The following is a 25,315-nucleotide window of genomic DNA, read 5'->3' on the forward strand; positions in this document are numbered from 1 at the left end:
AATCACCCAGCCATCAAGTCCCCAGGGGGAAAACTCACATCTCCTAGCTGCAGCGAGCGGTCGCCGGGCACCATGCTGGGTCTAATAGAGCGGGCATCCCCAACACTGACTTGCCACGTCAGTTTGATAGAGATCTAACCTACTACAAGGAGTTCATGGCAGCCCCCCTCCAGATACACCCTGTTAGTTCCTGACCCTCCCTCCTCCATGGTCATATTTGGGAGGATTGTGTGGCAAGAACCACTGGAATTCTCTTTATGGCTCACCACCAGCTCCTCTGGCATTAGTGCCCTGGTGTGTTTTCAGAATCAAAGGGGCCCATGGGTGTTGTGTTGGCACGGGGAGATATGTGTTGTATTTGTTCAGAGCAAAATCGGGGCTGGTTACAAAATGGAGTTGGTCTGCCCAAGGTCTGACCAGTCACAGGCCATTATCTAGATCGGGACTCTGTTTCCATCATAATTTCAAGGGCCTTAACAGCCGTACACTGGATCCTGCCTGGAGTTTGGAACCATGAAGCTTCTTGAGATTATCCCATATAAAACAACTGAGTAGAGAGCAATCTGATGTAATACTACTTACCCAAGAAACATATCGAAACAGACCATTGCGTGAGCTTGTTAGTTTTTTACAGAGAAGCCGCATGATCTAGTGGAAGGAGAACGGGCCTGGGAGTCGGCAGAAGTGTGTTCTAATCTCAGTTCTACCACTTGTCTGCCACTCAATTTCTCTGTGTCTCAGTTTGCTATTTGTTATGTTCCAAGCACTGTTCAAAGTACTGGGGTAGATACAAAATAATCAGATCAGACACAATCCTTGCCCCACGTAAGTCTCACCACTTCAGGAAAGGGAGAACTGCTACTGAACTTTTATTTTACTGACGTGGAATCTGAGGCCCCAGAAAGCTAAATGACTTGTTCAAGGTCTATTTGACAGACTTTTCCTCATCTGTACAATAGAGATTCAATATCGGCTTTCCCTCCTCTTCAGACTGCGAGCCTCACATGGGACCAGGACTCTATCCAACCTCATCATTTTGTATCTACGCCATAGCTTAGCACAGTGCTTTGAATGTAGCAGGCATTAAACAAGTATTGTTATCATTATTATTATTATTATTATCAAAGAAAAAATTGAAAAAAAAATGGGCTTAGAGAAGTCAATAAGAATAGATGTAAACATCTGGAAATCCAGGAACCCATGTTTATTTAGATATCTATTCATTCACTCGTGCTTGTTATTTTTACCCTATTCTTATATCTTTGTTAATATGTACTCATCTATTTATGTATGCTTATTTATCCCTAATATATTGCAACCTCCTCAAGGGGAGAGACCAGGGCTGATATGAGTTATTCTATATATCTCAGGTATTTCATCACATCTGAAAAAGAAGCTACAAGGAAATCTTCTAGAAAGTTGCAGAAAAGAAAGTTGCTTTTTTTCATCCCTGTATATTCCCTGCTCACACTCTGGCATTCAATAAACACTGTGGCTACCGATGACCCGAAATCTCACGTCAACCAAAGATCTATCCCAAACGTGTCTAACTGGAGCAGCTAAATGTAATATACAGGGAATGACTGGAAATGGGGCTTACTTAAAGGGAGCGGGAAATCTTCCAGTGCTAGAGAAGCAGCATGGCCCTAGTGAAAGAAAATGGGTCTAGGATTCAGAGGATCTGAATTCTAATCCTGGTTCTCCATTTGTCTTCTGAATGACTTTGGACAAGTCACTTAATTTGGGGGGTGCCTCAGATTCCACCTCAGTAAAATAAGGGTTCATTAGCAGTCTTCCCTTCCCTTAATAATAATAATAATGTTGGTATTTGTTAAGCGCTTACTATGTGCAGAGCACTGTTCTAAGCGCTGGGGTAAACACAGGGGAATCAGGTTGTCCCACTTGGGGCTCACAGTCTTAATCCCCATTTTACAGATGAGGGAACTGAGGCCCAGAGAAGTGAAGTGACTTGCCCACAGTCACACAGCTGACAAGTGGCAGAGCTGGGATTCGAACTCATGAGCCCTGACTCCAAAGCCCGTGCTCTTTCCACTGCGCCACGCTGCTTCTCACCTTAGGTGGTGAGACTTATGTGGGGCAAAGATTGTGTCTGATCTGATTATTTTGTATCTGCCCCAGTACAGTGCTTGGAACATAACAAATGCCTAGCAAATACTGCAGTTATATAATGTGCTCTTTTCAATGGGAATTTGGTACCATGCTCCTTGGACGTTGCTCTATGAATACCTTGCTTTGGTGAGGGCATTAATGTCTGGTAAAGTACCAAATCTGATTTCCCTTTGAGACACCGCCCAGCTTCAGTAGTGTTCTTTCAGTGGGAAAATGTTAATTTTTATGTGGTTTTTTTTTTTGGTCATTTAAGACTGTCCGATCACTGGCTTCTCCTTCCGTGAGTTTAGGGAGTATTGTGGTAAACAAAAATGTCACTGAGGCTGAATAAAGGATCAGTAATAAAACCTTATGTGGAATTCCGCAGAGCCCTTTTTAATGAACAACTGAGAGAAATGTTGCTGCCTCTCTAAATAACAGAAATGGTGTGAATATCTTTACTCGATGCTGAAATACTGTAAAAGAGATTACTGCGGAGGAACAGAAGGTAAATAAAACAGCTAATGCAGAATAGGCTTACTGGGGCATAGCATTATGTTAAGTTTTCCTAGAAACATGGGATTTACGTAGGAAACAGAAAGAAACAGAGAAGCATAAAAAAGTAATTGCTTTCTGCACTCAGAGTCGGTCAAATAAAACAGAGGCATACTGATCCAGGAGGTAGCTGAGAGAAGATATGCAGATATGTTTGTAGCTGGTATGGGAATGGGAGATTTTCATGCTAGGAACAGAAAGCTAGTCAGTGTAAATACTGATACTTAACTATTCCACAAAATGAAGAGATCCTTGGTGAAATTAGAATGCTCCTGAAGTGGAATTTTCCAGGCCAGTTGAAAAGAGCATGTCCATTTCTCTCTGATAGCTGAACCTAGATCGGAGACTCCCGAAGCTGAGGGATCTGCGTCCTGTTTTTGTTGGACATTCTTCATAAGGTAGGCGTTCAATAAATCCTTTAGTTTGACTGAGTGGTTTTAACCACTTTTCGTGTATTTATTCAGTCAGTCGTATTTATTAAATGCTTCCTGGGGGCAGAACACTGTACTAAGCGCTTGGGAAAGTACAGTACAACAAAGAAATATAGCAATCCCTGCCCACAACGAGCTCACCGTCTAGGGTGAAGGGAGACAGACATCAATATAAACAGACAGTATAAATAAGTAAAAATTACAGAGATATATGAATAAGTGCTGAGGGGTGAGGAAGGGAAGAGCAAAGGGAGCAAGACAGGACAACGCAGAAGGGAGTGGGAGATGAGGAAAAATGGGGCTTAGACTGGGTAGGCCTTTTGGAGGAGATGTGCTTTCAGTAAGGCTTTGAAGTGGGGGAGAGTAATTGTCTGGCCCCCTTCCTTTCATTTCATAAAGTGAGAACGTACCAGTCACCTAAATCTACGACACTTTATGATGGCAGGAGAGTCTGTGTACACTGATGAATTTTAGAGCTATTCCATATAGGGCTAACCAGAATGGAAAGGTGTAAACCGAAGTGTCAGACAAACTGGATTCCCCTGTGCTGGGCAGAAGCGCCATGGGAAAAAGTCAACAGCAAATGATCAGATGATCGAAACATTGTCCAAAGACAACGGCAGGGACTCAAGTTTTTACTGCGCAAAAGAAAACAATGGTAAATCACCTCTGTATCTTTACCAAGAAAACACTAAGGAAAAACATACCAAAACAACTTGATGGCAGAAGATGGGATGCTCTGAAGAGGGTCTATTCATGGAGTCGCTATGGGTCGGAAACGACTCAACGACATTTGAAGAAGAAGATGAATCTACAGAATATAACAATCCTTGATCAGATTTGCTCTCAATCCCACCACCAGGCACTGACAGAACTAATAGGCAGCAGTGATGAACCAGGGGCTATCAATCAATCAGTCAATCAAGCAATCAAAGCAGTGTAGCCTAATCGATAGAGGATGGACCTGGGAGTCAGAAGGACCTGGGTTCTAATTCCGGCTCTGGCACTTGTCTGCTGTGTGACCATGGGAAAATCACTTTACCTCCCTGGGCCTCAGGTACCTCAGCTGTAAAATGGGGATTAAGACTGTGAGCCCCATGTGGGACAGGGACTGTGTTCAACCTGATTAACTTGTATCCATCCCAGCACTTAGTACAGTGCCTGGAATAAAGTAAGCACTTAAAAAATTCCACAGTTAACATTATAATTATTATTATTTATCATAATATACTAATAATAATGTACTCTTGGTAGAGTACAAGACAAAGAGATGGTAGACATATTCCTTGCCGACCACGAGCTTGCAGGCAGTGGAAATCAGGAGGGTCCCTCCTCCTCTCACTCTTCCACAGTACATTTTCCTCCCTGTTCCCATATTCTTCCTTCTCTTATCAATGCTTCAGGGCTGTTTTAACCTAAAATAGCAACCTCAACAGATGTAGTTCACTCTGATTTCTGGATCATTTTGCTAAAAGAAGTGTGGCTTCATGGAAAGAGCCCGGGTTTGGGAATCAGAGGTCATGGGTTTGAATCCCACCTGTCCACTTGTCAGCTGTATGACTGTGGGCAAATCACTTCACTTCTCTGGGCCTCATTTCCTTCGTCTGTAAAACGAGGATGAAGACTGTGAGCCTCACGTGGGACAACCTGATTATCCTGTATCTCCCCCATGGCTTAGAACAGCCCTCTGCACATAGTAAGCGCTTAACAAATACCAACATTGTTATTATTAAAAACATATTTTTGCGTATGTCTCCTCATGTCTCTAAAATCTCCAGTGGCTTCTCCTTCCTACCTGTCTTCACACCTTTCCCACTATAACTCTGCTCTCCCACCTCGCTTTTCTAACACCAACCTACTTCCTGTGGCTCCATTTTCTCTCTCTCACTTTGACCCCTTCCTCAGCCCCTTTCTACTGCCTGAACTCCCTCCCCCTTCATCATCATCATAATAATAATTTTAGAATCTGTTAAGCGCTTACTATGTGCCAGACACTGTACAGACTGCTGGGGTGGATACAAAGAAATCAGGTTGGACATAGTCCCTGTCCCACATGGGGCTCACAGTCTCAATTCCCGTTTTAGAGATGAGATAACTGAGGTATAGACAAGTGAAGTGACTTGCCCAGAGTCACACAGCAGACAAGTGGCAGGCACACCCACGACCTACCGATTCCCAGGCCCGTGCTCAATCCACGGCACCATGCTGCTTCTTCATAGCCTGATGTTCATCACGTGACCCATCTTCAAAGACCTACTAAAAAATCATATCTCCTTCAGGAAGCCTTCCTTTACCTCTCATCTTCTCACGCTGTTCTCCCTTCCTCCTGCATCTTCTATGCATTAAAATACATGCCTCCTTAGGATTTTGCTATGCACCCTATTCCTAGCAATCAATCAGTCAGTGGTATTTATTGAGCACTTACACTGCCCTAAACTCTTGGGAGAGCACAATACGAGTTAATAGACATGTTCCCCGCCCACAAAAAGTTTACAGTCTAGAGTTTAGAGGTGCTAACCCACTGTCACCTCCTCAGCACTTGCAAACATATCCCTAAACTCTGTTGCTTCCCCATCTGTAATTTATTTGAATATTTCTCTCCATCAATATATTCTAAGATACTTGAGGGCAGGAATCATGCTTACTTCCGTACTGTAAACCACCCACACTTAGTGCTCTGCACAGTAAGCACATAATAAGTACTTGATTGATTGATTGATAGTAAAAACAGGGCCCGTAGGGAGGCTGAAATCAGTCCGTGAAGGGAGGAGAGACGGAACCGGTTTCATAGCTGGTTGGATGGAGGTCAGGAAGGACGGCTGTGTTATCCAGAGAAGGGAAACCAATTAATTCATTCAGTAGCATTTATTGAGTACTTACTATGTGCAGAGCACTGTACTAAGCACTTGGAATGTACAATTCAGCAAAAGAGACAATCCCTGCCCAATGACGGGTTGTTTCCTGCTAGCAGAGTTCTGCTGCCTGGTAAACTAAGTAGATTAAAATGACACCATTCACTGCTTGCTGTGGAAAGGGAATGTGTTTAACCAACTCTATTATATTGTACTCTCCCAAGCACTTAGTAGGATGTTCTGCACACAGTAAGTGTTGAATAATTACCACTGATTGATGCTTAGTTTCTGATCATTCATTTATTCAATTGTTTTTAGGAAGCCCTTACCGTGTTTAGAGCCCTGTACTGAGCACTTGGGAGAGTAGAACAGAACCATGAACAGACACATTCCCTGTCCACAACAAGCTTACAGTCTAGGAGGGGGGAGACAGATATCAATACAAATAAATCAATTACAGATATGTACATAAGTGCTGTGGGACTGGGAGGGGGGAAGAACCTAGGGTGACGCAGAAGGGAATGGGACAAGAAGAAAGGATCACTGCATATCCCCACCGAGCTTCACCGAATCACTCACACTCCCCCACTGAAGCCCTCTTAAAAGGTCACCTCAATCAATCAATCAATCAATCAATAGTAATTATTGGGCACCACCTTGCCTCCTCGACCAAATCTCCTTATGTCTCTTTTATGGACTCTCTGTAGACACTTCAGCATTCTTGTGCATTTATGGACCGGTTATTGATTTATTTTTCCATTTGTGTCCATTATCTATAGCCAGTCTATCTCTCAATTATAGTTACCTCAATTTGCCGAGGTGTCTTTCCTAGGGACTTACACGTTTCTTGGAAGCTGGACCAATGTCTTAAACTTCCTTGGATAGTCCAACACCTACTATAGGGTCCTGAGTAAAGTATCAATAAATGTTAAATGAAGCTATTAAGGATCATGAAGGGGATCGATGAATGCTCACTAATGCCAATGGGCAAATTTGAAAGGCTTAATCAAAGTAACTGATCACTTTGTGACACCACACCTGCAAACCTAAGCTCAGATAAAAGATATCTCTAGTAGAAGGGAAGCAGCACAGTGTAGTGGTTAGAACACCACCCTGGGAATCAGAAGTTCACGGTTTCTCATCCCATTTCTGCCACTTTTCTGCTGTGTGGCCTTGGGCAAATCACTTCAGTTCTCTGTGCCTCAATTACCTCATCTGTAAAATAGGGATTGAGACTGTGAGCCCCACATGGGACAGGGACTTTGTTGAACCTGATTTGCTTGTATCCACCTCAGCGCTTAGTACAGTGACTGGCACATAGTAAGCAATTAACGAATGTCATGATAATTTCTATTATTATCATTATTCAAAAGTGTATCCAGCCATTCTTTCCATCATCGAATCTTGGAAAAGTGATTGCCTATGGTAAGTCTTAATAAATACCATAATTATCATAATGTGTTTTTCACCAAGAAGTCTTGTTCCAAGCAGTGGTGAGACTGTTAGCTTGTCGTGGGGAAGGGAATATGTCTGTTTATTATTACACTGTACTATCCCAAGGGCTTAGTATGATCATTCATTCATTTATTCAGTCTTATTTATTGAGCATTTACTGTATGGAAAACATCTTACTAAGTGCTTGGGAGAGTTCAATAGAACAACAAACAGATGCATTCCTGCCAGTGCTTTGCACAAGGTAAGCACTCAATAAATATGATTTGAATGAATAAATGAATGAATGTTGACTCCACAGAGGAGTAGCTCAATAGCAACATGTCATTTCTCTCCTTTCTTGGGGCCTCCTTTTCTCATTATTGTCTACGGTCAGTGTCAATCCTTCTAAGCGTGGTGGGCTTTTTCTTGTTTCTGTTGTTTCCTAGCAAGGCAAAGACCTGTCAGGGTATCATCTTAGAACCCAGCTGCAAAAATGTCCCATCAGTGGCCCAGAAGGTTAATTGGGAATAAATACAGTTTACAGGTATTTTTAATTTAGTCAAAAAAAAATAAAATCATAGGGCATTACTACTCACTGATGTTTTGAAGAATTCCAAGATGACTGTGACCTAGAATTAGCTGACCCCCAAATATTGTCAATATAAATAATTGAATTAAAATTAATGAAAGCACAGCCGGGCCCTATATTAGTTACTGGATAATAATTCATAAGGTAACACAAGGAACTGAACTTCAATCAAGTCCTCAGTTCTCCTTTGGCAGCTGTTCATCAAACAATGCTCTTCTGTTGGCCTAGTTTGATTATGTTTTCTGGCTCTCAGCTATAGACTTGGTTAGTCGTGCTATTTTCCAGTTTCTTCTTCAACCTTTATAATGACAAGAAAAGATCCTGGGTGTCAATTATTTCTCATTAAGCTTGCATTTTAAGAGTGTGTAATTACTACCATATCCCACACTGACTCCTTGAAAATTTCATTTTTCCTTAGAATTGTGTAGTGTGTCAGACCAAGCATGTAATTTTCTGAATGACTCTTTTCTAATCTCAGCCCCCCTCTCTAGTTTACCTCTTCCTTTTCATTAAGCAGTAAAATGAAAATTTATATTTTACAGAAATGATGAAGAAACATAGGTATGAGGTCTATGGTATCCATACATTTCTTTTTTTATGCTATTTGTTAAGTGCTTACTATGTGCCAATCAATACACTAAGTACTGGGGTAGATACAAGGTAATAGGTATTCTTTCGCCTAATGCCTATTAGTTCTTAATTTCATGGAAAAAGCCAGGGTTCTAAAAATCTAATGTATTTCCCAGAAGTGGTTCTGAATTTCAAGATAATAATGCTCTGAATACTGCTATTTCTGAGTCAGAGCCAAGATCCATCTAGCCAAGAGCATCAATAAGTGCTTGGGGAAGAGTCTAATAGCAGCCTTCCCTGATTAAACCTTCTTTTCCCCAGCTCCTTCTCCCTCTGCACATAAATGTGACCTCTCGGCCTTTGATATTTGTCCTACCTTCAACCCCTCAGCACTTCAGCACAGATCTGTAAATTTATATACTATAAATGATATATTCCTATTCATATCAGTCTTCCCCTCTATAATAATAATAATGATGATGATCGTATTCGTTAAGCACTTACTATGTGCCAAGCACCGTTCTAAGAGCTGGAGCATTGTTCTAAGCGCTGGAAGCTCGTTGTGGTCAGGGAATGTGTCTGCCAACTTTGTTGTATTGTACCACCCCCCCCCAAAGTGCTTAGTACAGTGCTCTGCAAAACTAAGCAACGAGGAAATGCCATTGGATAATGGATTATGACATCCATTATCGCACTTCTTTCTTTCCCTCCATCATCAGACCAATTGTCAATATAGCTATCTAAACTCCTCTTTCTTTCTACTTTTCTACTTTCTCTCATTTTTGTTCTTCTAACCCACATCCAGCGAAAGGAAGGAGAAGATTCCTCTTAAATTTGCGGGTGATTTTTGTTAAGCCAAGCACTGGCATAGATATAAAATAATCAGGTCCCACATAGGACTCATGTCCTAAACAGGAGAGAGCACAGGAAATAAATCCCCATTTTACAGATGAGATCACTGAGGCACAGAAATTTTAAGTAACTTGTCATGGTCACATAGCAGACAGGTAGTGGAGCTGGGATTAGAACCCAGGTTCTCTGACTATCAGGCACATCTTTTTCCCACTATAGCACGCTACTTCTCAAAACCCCTCTACCTGAGGGAAGCATGATTGAAGAAGGTATTAGGCACCTATAAGGTAGCTTTACTTTTAGGTACAGACAATCACAGGAAAGTACTGGGAGAGGATGAAGGGGGGGTTATTGAGTTGGGGGAGAAATGCCTCAAAAAGCATCTGGTCTCCTGTGTGTGACCTTGGGCAAGTCTCTTAAAATCTCTGTGCCTCACTGATCTCATCTGTAAAATAGGGATTAAGACTGTGAACCCAATGTGGGACAGGGACTGTATCCAAATTGATTAGCTTGTATCTACCCTGGCACTGCATCCAGCATCTGGCATATAGTAAGAGCTTGAAATGAGGCAGAAAATTTGAAATGAGACCTTGGAAGGAAGTGGGTCATAGAAAGGAACTGAAATGTGATTCTGGTGGATTAAGATACCAAGAAAGTTTTGAGAAGTGAACGTAGAGAGAGAGGTCACAGCTTCGGTTATAACTGTGACCTCAGTGTTCTCAAATTTGATAAACAGTGCATATCTGTACTTATGTATTGTATGTATCTGCATGAAAATGTGTTTATATATCTTTTATGCAAACACATGTGCCAGTGTGGATGTTTCTCGCTATAAGGGTGCGTATTTGACTCTAACTCTGTGTGTCTTAGTGTGTATCTCTATGTGTGTCCATAAGTGTAACTATTTGTTGTATTTGTGTGTGTGTGTATCAGAAGTGGGGGGAGGGGGTGAGAATTTGTGTATCTGTGTTTGTTTCTGTGGGTTTAGCTGGGTGCTTCAGGACATTTCTGTATATTTTTCAATGTGGTTTTGTGTGGGCATATGCATAACAGTATATTTGTGGGCGTGCATCTGGGGATTTGCATGGGGATATCTATAGGTGTGTGAATCCATATATATACATCTGTATGTTTATGTGTGCTTGAACGGTCATCACTGAATCTCTGTGTCTCCCTTGCTCCCCAATTCCTTCCTCCGACCCTCTTTCCCTCCCCCCTCCCCTTCTCCCTCTGCCTTTCCTATCTCTGCCTCCCTACTGTCTCTGTCTCTATCATTCTCTATTTGTTTCTACCCCTCTCTAGATCCCTCTCTTCTGGTTTTTCCTATCATTTCAGGCCTTCCTTCTGCAAATCCTACCTTCTTAGCCACTTTTACCTCTCTAAAATATAGATCCTTTAGGTTCAGACTCAAACCGATGCTTCTGGTTCCTCATTCAACAGAAGAAGTAGAATACTTAGCTGTAGTTGCATTTCTTAAGGGCACATTCTGCAGAGCACTGTACCAAGAATAGTGAAGCTGTATCTTTTTTTATGCATTTAGTCATTCATCTATCTTTAGATTGAACTGATTGATTTATTAATTTTATTTGTTATTATCTATTCATTTTAATTCCTTGTGCTCATATCTTTAAAACTCATTCTCATCATTTCTTTCCACAGGAACATTAGAAAGTCTTGCCATCAAAGTCTTGGCACTGATGATAAATCTTGAGGCAGCATCATCACAGGAGTTAGATTGTAAACTCCTCGTGGGAAGAAATCTTGCCTATTAACTCTACTGTGCTCTTCTATGTGCTCAGTACAGTTTCTGGGCACTGTAATTGCTCCATAAATATCAAGGTTTGATTGATTAATTAATTGGGCTTCCTTCTTTGGTAATTTGATCTCATCAATCTCCTTCCCTTGACTCTCTCCATCTGGAAGGAAGACAGAAGGTTCTCCTACTTAGACTGTGAGCCCCAAGTGGGACAGGGACTGTGTCCAACCTGATTAATTTCTATCTACCCCAGCGCTTAGAACAATGCCTGACACATACTGCAGGCTTAATAAATGTCATCATTACCATTTTTATCATTATTGCCATTATTATCATCATTTACCCCAGACCAGTTCTCCAGGATTAACTGGTTTGAACATTTCCTTTTTCAACACCGCACTCCCAAATTCTTGTGGAGCAACAGGAGAGTAGATGCAGTAAACCTCAAACCTCAAATTTAATTTTATGCCTTCACGGAAAAACCTTAGTTATATTCAAAATTGGGGCCTGATTTCAAAAAAAAGCATAAATAAATTAATGATATGTATACAGGTAGTCATTTCAGGAATTGCTATCTAAAATTCCAACACTCTATTATGAGAAATGAAAATTTAATTTTTGGAAATATGCACACACACATAACATTCATAGAGCCACAAATAAATTCACTTGTAGCAAGGTTATTTTTTCTCATCCAGGGATTAGGAAGAAAAAGAAGGAAAGTGGTTGTGATGTTTTATTGAACATTTATTATTTGCCAAGCTCTGGAGTAGGCATGTTAGTCCAATCAGATAATAATAATGTTGGTATTTGTTAAGTGCTTACTATGTGCAGAGCACTGTTCTAAGTGCTGGTGTAGATACAGGGTAATGAGGTTGTCCAACATGAGGCTCACAGTCTAAATCCCCATTTTACAGATGAGGTAATTGAGGAACAGAGAAGTTAAGTGACTTGCCCACAGTCACACAGCTGACAAGTGGCAGAGCCGGGATTCAAACCTATGACATCTGACTCCCAAGCCCATGCTCTTTCCACTGAGCCATGCTGCTCTTTCCCACATGGATCTCAAAAACTGTGAGCCCGTCGTTGGGTAGGGATTTTCTCTATTTGTTGCTGAATAGTACTTTCCAAGTACTCAGTAGCTGCTCAATAAATACAATTGAATGAATGAATGAAAATCTCAGTGGTAAAGAATGGGTATCTTATCCCCATTTTTCAGGTGAACAACTGAGGCCCTAAAAGGGTAAGTGACTTGCTCAAGGTCACACAGTGGATCAGTGGTAGAACTGGGATTGGAACCCAAGTCTTCTGATTCCCAGTCTTATGCTTTATCTACTGGGCCATGAGGCCGGAGTACATTCTACTCACTCTGCTTCACATGTATGCACACATGCACACAGACACACAGACACACACAGGCACACACATTCTTTCAATAGTATTTATTGAGTACTTACTATGTGCAGAACACTGTACTAAGCACTTGGAAAGTACAATTCAGCAACAGATAGAGACTATCCCTGCCCAATGATGGGCCACACATGAACTCACAAAATGTCTAACCTTCCTGTGGAACAAAGAAGCAACTGTGAGGACAAAAGATCTGGCCTGGGATCAGATGTAAGAGCCGCTCCTGCCTCTGGACGGACTAAAATCAATCAATCAGTCAATCAACCAATCGTATTTATTGAGAGCTTAATGTGGGCAGAGGGCAATGCTAAGTGCTTGGGAGAGTACAACACAGCAGTATTGCAGAGACAGTTGCTTCCCACATGAGATTACAGTCTAGAGAGAATGACAGACATTAATATAAATAAATCAATTACAGATATGCACATAAATGTTGTGGGGTTGGGGGAGCACAGAGGTGGTAAATAGAGGAAGCAAGTCAGTTTGATGCAGAAGGTAGTGGGAAAAGAGCAAATAAGGGCTTTGACAGGGAAGGCCTCGAAGGAGATGTTCCTTTAACAAGGCTTCAAAGGGGGTGTCAGGGAGGAAACTATCTGTCAGATACGAAAAGGAAGGTCATTCCAGGTCAAAGGCAAAACGTACGTGAGAGGTTGGCTGCAAGACAGACAAGATCGAGGTACAGTGAGCAGGTTGGCATTAGAGGAGCAAAGTGTGCAGGCAGGGTTGAAGTAGGAGAGTAGTGAGGTGAGGTAGGAGGGGTCAAGGTGATGAACACTTTAAAGCCAATGGTACGGAGGCTCTGTCAGATGAGGAGGTGGAAGGGTCACCACCGGATTTTCTTGAGGAGTGGGGAAATGTGGACTGCACATTTTTGTAGACAAACTTATCCGAACAGCAGAGTGAAGTATGGACTGGAGTTGGGAGAGACAGGAGGCAGGGAGGTCAACAAGGAGGCTGATAGAGTAATCAAGGTGGGCTGGGATAACTGCTTGGATGAACCTGGTAGCAGTTTGGAAGGGAGAGGAAAGGGCAGATCTATTCTATTATTTTCTCTTTCCCCAGATCCTGGGTGGATCCACTGATGGGAGAAGATAGAGGAAGGGGACTGGTTCAGGATTTGGGGTGCCCAGTGCTGGGTGGGGTTTTCTTTGGAACTTGTTCTGTCACAACCTTTTCTTTCCACAGCCAGAGATTCTGGACACGTAACAGGGGTTGGCAGAGACAAGTGCCACGCTGAGATCCTCCCTTCAATACCTAGCGTCGATACCCTACGGGTCCATGTCAGATCAATCATTTTTCTCCCTCGTGTATTGCCCATTGGCAGTATCTTTCCTTCGCAGTCAGCAGTTTGTTTTTCCTCTGGTAAACAACCACAGTCTCTCAAACTGGTAAAGCACCCGGCCCACTAACCATCACCAGAGACAATCTTCCACTCTCCACCAGTCCTGACCACAATCAAGAGTATTCATTGAGTGCAGTGCATTGTATTTAGCACTAGGGAGAGTACCATACAACAGAGTTACATTATAAGAGCTTTCTCCTTTAACGGCTAGAGGGAGTACAGACCAGTGGATATCGGACACGTAAAGAAGTAATATCACTCTCTGAAGGAAGAAAACATCCTCACTAAAGGGATAGAGCGAGAAGCAGTAACCCAATGTCTCCGAACCTTAGAATGATTTACAAACCCCAACTAATCCTAGCAATCATGAATACCTTACTAGAAAGATTGAAAGCATTTTCCACTGGGCTCAGTGGATTCTCCACTGCCTGATGGGGTCTCAAGAGCTGTGAGTCTGTAGACAATTGCTGAGAGGCTCCTCTGGGGAGCCAGAGAAGGATGTCAGAGAAATTCATTTAGGAGAGACCTCTTCCCTCCCTCCCCTGGCCTATAATACAGCTCCAGTCATACTCCGGTCTGGGGTCCGGGGGAAGGAGAAAGAATCCAATGCTCAGAGCAGAAGAGTCAGAAACAGTAGAAAACAGAACATGACAAGTTTATGGGTGCATGATTTAAAGGTTGAAACAAATAACCCTTGTGGCCTAGTGGGGAAGAGTTTGGTCCTGGAAATCAGGGGACACAGATTCTGATCTCACCTCTGCTTCTTGCCCGTGGTGTGACTTTGGGCCAGACGCTTCATTTCTCTGGGCCTCATTTTCCTCATCTGCTATGGGGATTCAATATCTGCTCTGCCCCCTACTTTGACCGGGAGCCCAGTGTGGGACAGGGACTGTCCAACCTGATCATTTTTTAACTAACCCTACACTTTGTACAGTGCTTGGCACAAAGGAAGCATTTGATATGTTCCAAAGTTATTTGGGGGTGTGGAATACAGGTTGTATACTGGGGAGATGAAAAAGGGAATTCGGCCCAAAAAAGGAAATGATTCATATCAGAGGCAGATTTGTTCTTGAGAGCGAGTGGACTAAATCTGCAAGAGGATCTTTTTGAAGGTCATGGCATTCCTAAATGGAGCAGGAAAAAAGAAATGCTGTTTGGTTGATTTATCGTTTTAATCTCACAGAACTTGAAAAGAGTAACTATAGCCCGTAATCCAGAGTTCAGGATTACTCATAAAATGAAGGAAAGATTGAAATTTAACATAAGATACCAGGGAGAAAATGAGACTTCTACCACCTTGTCTAATGCTGCTGAAGAATTGAAGTCCAAGCTGCAATTTTGGAATTCTAGCAAAGGCTTTCATTAAAGATTGTTCTAATCATCAGTTTAAGAAATCTAAGCATACAAATTAATAAAGATGAATCATAAAAAAGAAGCAGCGTGCCTTGGCGGAAAGTGCACTTCTGGAAATCAGAGGACTTGGGGTCTAATTACTGCCCCAATACTTACCTGCTTTGTGACCTTAGTAATAATAATAATTACTAATCTGGCATTTAAGTGCTTACAGTGTGCCAAGCACTGTTCTAAATGCTGGGGTAGATGCAAGGTAATCAGGTTATCCTGCCTGGGGCTCACAGTCTTCATCCTCATTGTATAGATGAGATAACTGAGGCACAGAGAAAATAAGTGGCCTGCCCAAGGTCACAGAGCAGATAAATGGCAGAGCTGGGATTAGAATCTTCATAGGGGAGTCACTTAGCTTCTCTGTGCCTCAATTTCCTCACCTGGAAAAGGTAAATTTGATATCCATTCCCCCTCTTTCTTAGATTGGGAGCCCCATGTGAGACAGGGACTCAGTCCAACCTGATTACTTTGCATCTATTTCAATGTTTAGTACAGTGTCTGACATAGAGAATGTGCTTAATAAATGTCATTAAAAAAAAAGATCACGCCTTCCCCCAAATCCCTACCCACTCAAGTCCTGATTATTCATTTATCAACCTTGCCCCCCAACCCCATCCCACCATCATCTTAACTTTGGTAACATCAAACTTTCCGGGGAAGACCCTGGATGTTCTTTAGGGATGGGGAGCTAACCATCTGGCCTTGAAGTGAGACACACACTGAAGCACTTCCCAAATCCATTCCCCAGTTCACAGGACATCAATCAAGACTCCAGATGAGGACTAGTAAAGAGGAGTTGAGCCCCCTCCCTCTAGATCCTTCTGATTTCAAGAGCTCTGGAACATGTCTAAGCACTCTAGCATGGAATAGTGCATACAGCATGGGCCTGGGAGTCAGAAGGTCATGAGTTTTAATCTTGGCTCTCTCACTTGTCTACTGTGTGACCTTGAACCAGTCACTTTACCTCTCTGTGCCTCAGTTCCCTCATCTGTAAAATGGGGATTGAGACTGTGAACCCTATTTGGGACAGGGACAGTGTCCTACCCCATTTGCTTGCATCAGTCCCAGCACTTACTACAGCCTCTGGCACAACCTAAGTGCTTAACATATGCCATAATTATCATTATTATTAGATTACTCTCTCAAACACCTGCTGTTCTGCACACAATAAGCCCACAATAAATATGATTGATTGATTGATTGACTGAAGGGCCAGTAACATTCCTTCTGTGGGCCCTGGAATCACATAAGCTAACATACAATCACTTCCTCAGACAACCTCGCTATTCTCAAGGACTTTCTGGGTTTTGTCGGAAGTGGGACCCAGGTTCCTGAGGAATCAGAGACAACCAGGACATCCCTTTCCAATATTGGTCTCATTTATCTCAGGAGCAGAACCACTTGCCCAGTTATTGTTCTGCTGGCAGGGATAACCCCAAATCACCCCCCTTCCCTTTTAGCCGAGTCTCTTGAGGGGTTGTAATGGTCCATCCCCCTTTCCCTGGAAGTTCTTTTTGCCTCTCTCCACTGCCCAAGTGGTTGAGGACGCAGGATTTCTCTAGGAACTATTACTTGCCTATAACCTGACTCATCAGAGCCCAGAAGACCTAGAAGTAGAAAAGTGATGAGGTCTAGTGGAAAGAACCCGGGAGTCAGAGGACCTAGGTTCTAGTCCCAGCTCTGACATTTGTCTGCTGTGTGACCTTATCACCTAGCTTTGCTGTGTCTTGGTTCCCACATCTACAAAAGAGGGGATTTGAAACCTCTTCTCCCTCCTACTTAGACTGTGAACCCTATATGGGACCTGATTGTCTTGTTTCTACCCAGCACTTGGTACAATGCTTGGCACAAAGTAAGCACTTAACAAAAATCACAATTGTCATCTTCATTTGGAGTTAAAATGAAACTTAGCCAAAAGGACCAGCAGGCCCCAATAGATCGGAACATTAAGGAACCTGCTCTCATCACAGGATTTCTCAGCGCAGATACCAACCATGCCATCCCTGAGATTATAGATGTATGTCTTTTGAACCCCATATTTATGAGCTCTGCTTCTCACACACCATTCTGGTCTGATTATTAAAGAAACTTCAACTTTTTTTGTCAACAGGGAATGCAGCATTTGTGTATCAAAAGAATTTACAACTTCTTCTTGTCAGGGATTTGAAGTTGATTCCCAGTTTGTGCCTGGATTCCATGACTAAGCCCCTGTTTGATTCAAATGGTTTCTTTGAAATGTATAATTCTCCTCTAGGATTTGATAGAAGTTTTTATAGCTGCCATCTTTCGGCTTCCATCTTGAGCTATATTCTTTCATTTCAATCTATCATTTTTATTCCACCTTTATGCTCCAAAATACAGATGAAAACCAGTGAGGTGTTTGACCTGGATTTCTTCAGCCATTAGAATGTATCAAGCAATAAAGGCAGGTAATTGGAATCAACAATTAAACCAATGAATCGATAATATGTCCTGACGGCCTAAAGTGTGCAGAGCACTATTCTGAGCAACTGGGGGAGTGCAGTGTAGTGGAAGCAGGGAAATCACAATCTAAAGGGGAAGACTGACAGATTCAATATCATGATCATCAATTATGGTATACTGGGTGCTTAGTTGTGCAAAACCCTGTGCTAAGTGCTTGGGAGAGTACAATACAACACAATTCAATGCACGTTCTCTGCCCAAAGTGAGTTTATAGTCAGGAGATGAATTTACAGCCTAGAGATTCAAGCCATTCATAACCAGCTGGAGGATAATAATAATTATCATTGTTTTGGTATCGGTTAGGCAGTTACTATAAGCCAGGTATTGCGTTAAGCACCAGTGTAGAAACTGGATAAGCAGGTCAGGCCCAGTTCCTGGACCACATGGGGTTCACCATCTGAATAGGAGAGAGAACAAGCATTTGCTCACCATTTTCCAAATGAGTAAAGCAAGGCAAGCAAAAGTTAAATGATTTGCCCAAGGGCATATAAAAGACATGCAGAAGCTCCCAGACTGAGCTGCCCTTTCCCCTCTGCTCCCTCTACCCCCCTTCACCTCTCCGCAGCTAAACCCTCTTCTCCCCCGTTTCCCTCTGCTCCTCCCCCTCTCCTGTCTCATCCCCTCAGCACTGTGCTCATCTGCTGAACTGTATATATCTTCATTACCCTATTTATTTTGTTAATGAGATGTACATCACCCTGATTCTATTTATTTGTTATTGTTTTAATGAGATGTTCTTCCCCTTGATTCTATTTATTGCCATTGTTCTTGTCTGTCTGTCTCCCCTGATTAGACTGTAAGCCTAGACTGTAAAGGGCAGGGACTGTCTCTCTCTGTTGCCAATTTGTACATTTCAAGTGCTTCGTACAGTGCTCTGCACATAGTAAGCGCTCAATAAATACTATTGAATGAATGAATCAATGCGGAAGAGTAAGATGAGAACTTGGGCCTTCTGATCCCCAGGCCTATATTCTTTCCACCAAACCAAAACAAAAGAAATAATGTTACACTGACTGATAACTAAAGTATAGAAGGTTAAATCTATTAAATAAGTCTTAATGAATTAAAACTGAGAAAACGAACATGTGCTAAGGGGACATGAATAAATACATGGTCTAAAGGTAGTGACATGACCTGGTTTGGTGGAGCTTAGTCAGGAAAAGTCTCCTGAAGAATTTTTAGAAGGGAGCTTCAAGCAGGAGACGGGGTATGCACAAGTGATTGGAATTGGGGGTTGAGAACCAGGACCAGTGAAAAGTTTAGATTGGAGATGAAAGAGTGAGAGCTGGGGCATAGGGGAAGAAAAGAGTTTATAAGTAAGAACAGATTACTCTGGAATAGCTCTTGAAAGCTGTGGAAGATTCAAGTGAACTGTGCGAGGTGTTTGGGATGGACCTGGGAGTGAGAGGACGTGGGTTCTAATCCCGTGTCTGACATGTGACTCCTGGGTGACCTTGATTAAGTCATAGAACTTCTCGGTGCCTCCATCTCTTCATCTGCAAAATGGCGATTAAATGCTGTCCTCCCTTCTACTTAGTAAACTCCCTATGTACATGGACTCTGTCTTATATTTACCCCAGTACCCCAGATGAACTGAATGTGTACATTTTAAGACAGTGAAGAGTCCAGGTTGAAACCAAAGCTGCAGGATTTGGTGTCAGGGAGGATGGTCATTTTGTCCACTGTGATCCAAAAGTTGGAAGAGGGGTACATTTGGTAAAGAAAGTGAGTCCAGTTTTAGACATATTGAACTGAGAAGCCAGAGAGTCATCTACATTGATCAAGCCACAAGAAATGCAAGATTTCAGGGGAGGAGAGAGGTTCGAGACGCAGCATGGCCTAGTAGAAAAAGCACAGACCTGGGAGTCGGGAATCATGCAAAACTATGGTGGGAAAGTGCCATCAAGAGAAGAGATCCATCGACTGAGCAAAAGCAGTTGATGATAGATTAGAAGAGAGAGGAAAGTGCATTGAATTTAGTGAGGAGGAGATGGTAAATTAGTAATCAAGGATCAGGTAGAATAACTCTATTATACTCTCCCAAGAGTTTACAGAGGACACAGGATAGGCACTCAAAGATTGATTAATTTGTTACCCTGGAGAGTATTGACTTACTGTAATGAAGGTGGGCGGAAACCTGATTTCAAGGGGCCAAGAAAATGGTTTTAGGAATGCCCCCCCTTGAGTAAACATAATACTCTATCTCTTCCCCATCCTCATCCTAAACATTTTTGAGCACCTACTATGTAAACATTACACTAGACACTTTAAACAAACAATAGGTGTAAAAGACAGAGTCCCTGCCCTGAGGAGATAATTGCCAAGCACACAGAGGATAAAAGATCAATAGATAAAATCAATAGGTGAAATCAAAAGAGCACACATACAAATGATGAAAGCAAAAACAAAGAAATCGATGTTAAATAAGTATAGATAGGTCTGAGTGCTAGGGTAGCCGATGAGATATCAAAACCAAGAAAGAGTGGATAAATAGAAGGCAAGAAAAAATCAAGGACAGATATAACAGATATGATGTAGGAAATATAAAATCAAATGGAAAGAAACTAAACTGGAGAATAAAGGCAACTCAAAATGATGTTGAAGCAGAGTCTTTACCTGACCCAGCTGCCATGAAAATATCATAGTAAACTAGAATTACCACTGGGACAAAATTAAACACAAACCAAACAAATGTTCACGGGAAATATACTCTGGAAATAAAACCCAAAACCAAAGTGGTTTTTTTTTAATACATCATCTAACCTGAAAATTATATACATATTCCTTTCTTAAGTTCTATATAGTTTAGTGAGACAATTTGTGGACTGCAAACATGTTTAATACTTTGATCAATCAAAAATATAAATGACTTTTTTTTAACAGTATTTGTTGTGCACTTACTATGTGCCAGGCCCTGTTCTAAAAGTTGGGGGTAGATAAAAACCTGTCAGATTGGAGACAGTCCCTAGTACACATGGGGTTCTCAATCTTAATCCCCATTTCATGCTGAGGTAACTGAGGCCCAGAGAAGTAAATGACTTGCCTGAGGTCAAATAGCATACAAGTGGCAGATTTGGCATTAGAACCCAGGTCCTCTGACTCCCTGCCTCACGTTCTTTCCCCTAGGCCATGCTGTTTCTCGGCTTGCTAGTAGAAGATAATGTAAAGGTTATGTAAAGGAAGAGAGAGTCAAAAAGTCCTTGAAGGTCCAAAAAATACAGTATCATGCTCAACAGAGATTATAGTCTGGTAAAAGATGCTTAGAGAAATCTAACATTAATTTTATGCCAAAAGTTAAATGAGGAACTTAAAGAATAAGTAAAAAATAACCAATTAGACCTAGGAAGTAGATTCATTCACTGGGGATGTTAGGAGGGAAAAAAAGGGTCACAATCAATCAATCAATTGTATTTTTTGAGTGTTTACAGGGAGCAAAGCACCATACTAAGCTCTTTGCGGGGGACAAAATAACAGAGTTGGTAGACATATTCAATGCCCACAGTGAGTTCACAGCTAGAGTGGAAGACAGACATTAATATAGAGTAGGAGCATATCCCAGTGGATAGAGTAGGGACCTGGGTGTCAGAGGACCTGGGTTCTAATCCCAAATCGGCCACTTGTCTGCTTTGTGACCTAGAGCAAGTCACTTAACTTCTCTGTGCCTCAGGGAGGGGGCAGCCTCTCCCATCAAAATAGCTCAGTGGATGGCAGTATAGGCTCCCACTGTTGGCATCTCCAGTTTCTTCCCGGAGATTTCTAACGTGGCACTGCCATAGCCTGCTGGCCATTCCAGAAACCACTGGGTTCTAGTTGGGATGCAGTCACACAAGTTGTGACTTCTGGACCTGCAGCTAGGACAGCTGTATTCACTCCTGAGGAATGGAAGCTGCATGGCCTCGTGGAAAGATCGTGGGTCTGAGAGCGAGAAGACCTGGGTTCTAGTCCCAGCTCCACCGCTTGCCCGCTGCCTGACTTTGGGTAAGTCTCTGAGCTTCTCTGTGCCTCAGTTCCCTCATTTGCAAACTGGGGATTCAATACCTGTTGTTCCTCCTACTTAGTCTGTGAGCCCCATCTGGGACTTGACGATCTGTTATCTACTACTACTGTTGTTATCTACATTATTATTATTATTACTCCAGAGTTTAGTACAGTGTGTGACAAGAAGAAAGCACTTAATAATAATGTTGGTATTTGTTAAGCCCTTACTATATGCAGAGCACTGTTCTAAGCACTGGGGTAGATAGAGGGTAATCAGTTTGTCCCACGTGAGGCTCACAGTCTTAATCCCCATTTTACAGTTGAGGTCACTGAGGCACAGAGAAGTTAAGTGACTTGCCCACAGTTATGCAGCTGACAAATGGCAGAGCCAGGATTCGAACCCATGACCTCTGATTCCCAAGCCCGGGCTCTTTTCACTGAGCCACACTGCTTAACAAATACCACAATTAAAAAGACTCTAAGACCCCTTCCTTTCTCCCCCATCTCATGCTTCTGATTCCCTTCCCGCCACTCATCCTAATGGGGCCGTCAGGCATAGTATTAATGATTGGAAATACATCGGTCACTGTAAATAATTAGTGACTGAATATTAGGCGACCTTCAACCCTTTTGTCTGTTCACCCTGTTAGATTCTAAGATCCTGGAAGGCAGTGGATAGTCACAGAAGTTCCACTGTAATTCTCCCATATGTTTACTGTGCTGCTTGACTTTCAGTGGGCACTCAGTAAATAGCATGGATGATGACTGTCCTACCTAGAACAACCATCTGCTAGCATAGGTGTAATTCCTCTCCCCTTCCCCCCTTCCCACCTTCTGCTCTTCCCCATTCCCCTCCCCTCAGCACTGTGCATATTTGTATATATGATTTATTAGCCTATTCATTTTAATGAGGTGTATATCTCCATGATTCAGTTTATCTTGATGATATTGTCTTGTAATGTTTTATGTTTTGTTTTGCTGTCCGTCTCCCCCATTTAGACTGTGAGCCCGTTATTGGGCAGGGACTGTCTCTATTGCCGAAGTGTCCATTCCAAGTGCTTAGTACAGTGCTCTGCACATAGTAAGTGCTCAATAAATACTATTGAATGAATGAATGAATGAATGAATAATTGTGTCTCTGGGGGTAGTCCAAGGGTCATCAGATATAGTGCTCTGTCAGCCTGCCTGCCTCAGCTTGAAGGTAAATGGGCAAATGGAAAGCCCTGTGGGAGGACTGGGAAATCAATCGATCATATTTATTGAGCACTTACTATGTGCACAGTCCTGTACTGAGCAGTTGGGAGAGTACAATACAACAATACAACAGACTCAATCCCTGCCCACAATGGATTTACAGTCCAGAAGTAAGGATGGGCAGGCACATGTATGTATTATAAATTATTTATGTATTCTAATGCCAGTCTCCCCCTAGAGCTGTAAGCTCACTGTGGGCCGAGAACAAGTCCATCAATTCTGTCATACTGTATTTTCCCAAGCATTTCATACGCTTCTTAGCACACAGTAAGCACTAAGTAAATATCACTGATGATGATGATATGAGGACCCTTTACAGGAGAGGGAAAAGTTCCTCTCACACACTCAGCCATCTTTAGCTTGGGTCTAGTGTCCACTGCAAACCTGGCTTCAGAGACCCTGGGGGCCATTTCAAAGCAACACAACAAAGTGACTTTGCATTGCTTTTGACAGCTGGCAGCTGTCCAAAAACTGAAGGGAATAATCTAAGATGGTACACGACCATTGGCCCTATGGATATAAAGCAGAGCCCCGGTCGCAAAGCGTCACTACTTTCCCACTTTGTGGCTTGATTCTCTTTTGTCTAGCAGCCAGGACCATCCATCTCCCCCTGAACAATGCCAATAATTTCTCCGCAGTGGATAGGTCTCACCGAACATTAGTGTCATAGGGCACAATCTATTCCCAGAGTCTGTCCTTGTGATAAACAATGAAGTCACTGGGGCATCTTTAGTCCTCGCCACAGGAAAGCGGAATATCCCCAAATGACTCTTCAGCAAACATTTGTCATTGAATGAAGTTACTCTCAAGACCATGAAGTTATCCGCACCATCCACCACAGTCACATCGGGAAAGGAATGCTCGCCTTAAGGGAAGACTCGGTTATTATTTGTTGTTCCACTTTGAAGAGAAAAGGTAACTTGGTTATGCCAAGTCTACTGAAACCTGATCTTAGACCGTACGCTTCCTGAGAGGGCAGGAGTCATGTCTACCAAATATGTTGTACCATATTTGTTGTACCATACCAAGCTCTTAGACCAGTAACCAGTGTATACAATAAGCGATCAAAAAATACCGTCGACTGATTGACTGTAAGCTCCTCTAGACTGTAAGCTCACTGCGGGCAGGGAATGTGTCTGTAATATTGCTGTGCTATACTCTCCTAAGTGCTTACTACAGTGATCTGCACACAGTAAGCACTCGATAAATATGATGGATTGATTGACTGTTCGATTGACCTAGAGCAGTTCAATTTCAGCTTTTTACACTGAGCTCATATTGGCTTCTGAACTGCCTGAATGGTGACCAGTGATATTAAGCGACTCTAATAGAACTTGGTTTTTCCATTCGGGGTCTAGTTGCTTAATGCCTCTTTACTTGTTTTGATGTGTATATATCTATAATGCTATTTATTTGTATTGATGCCTATTTACTTGTTTTATGTCTGACTCCCGCCTTCTAGCCTGTAAGCCAGGTATGGGCAGGGATTGTCTTTCATTGTACTTTCCAAGCGCTTAGTACCGTGTTCTGCAAACAGTAAGCACTCAATAAATATGACTGAATGAATACTCACCGTATCTGTGCCTGCATACATGCATACAAGCAATTTCCTCCAGAATTGTCACATGCTCTATTCAAGGTAGCTAGCAAATGTTTCTCAATTTCTAAAACAAAGCCCTAGTCAAAACACACTGGAAGAACACACACTCCAAAAGAGCTGATATATACAGGTGGCTTAAGACCAAAGTGTTACACAGCAAGAAAGCCCTGGTTCTTCACTGAGTTCATGTTACTTAAGGAGGAATTATCACTATTTATATATCAATGTATGAAATAAAAGCAGTTACAGTGAGGATCAAAACTTTCCTCTGGTTTTCTGAAGGCTACAGACAACAAACAGCCTTTGCCCAACTTTCTGAAGCAAGTCTTTTTTTTTTTTCCAAAATGAGGGAAAATGTGATTTTCACACCATAAGAGCTCAACACATATTGCTGACTGATTGACTGACTGACTGCTCTGTTCCTCTCTGAATTCTCTTCTAGTCTTACCACTCTTCCCTATTACACTGTGGATTTACCTCGAGGTTCAACTTGGGGGTCTCTTTCCCTTTTCATTCATTCAATCATATTTTTTGAGCGCTTACTGTGTGCAGAGCAATACCCAAAGCACTTGAGAGAACAGAGTTAGTAGACACGTCCCCTTGTCCGTAAGGAGCTTACCCTTTAAATCTAGAGTTTCGGCTAAACCATTTTTTTTATCATTATTATTATTCACCTAACCACAGGGCATTCCATG

The sequence above is a fragment of the Ornithorhynchus anatinus genome, chromosome 9 (genome assembly GCF_004115215.2).
Source record: "Ornithorhynchus anatinus isolate Pmale09 chromosome 9, mOrnAna1.pri.v4, whole genome shotgun sequence".
Taxonomy (NCBI): Eukaryota; Metazoa; Chordata; class Mammalia; order Monotremata; family Ornithorhynchidae; genus Ornithorhynchus; species Ornithorhynchus anatinus.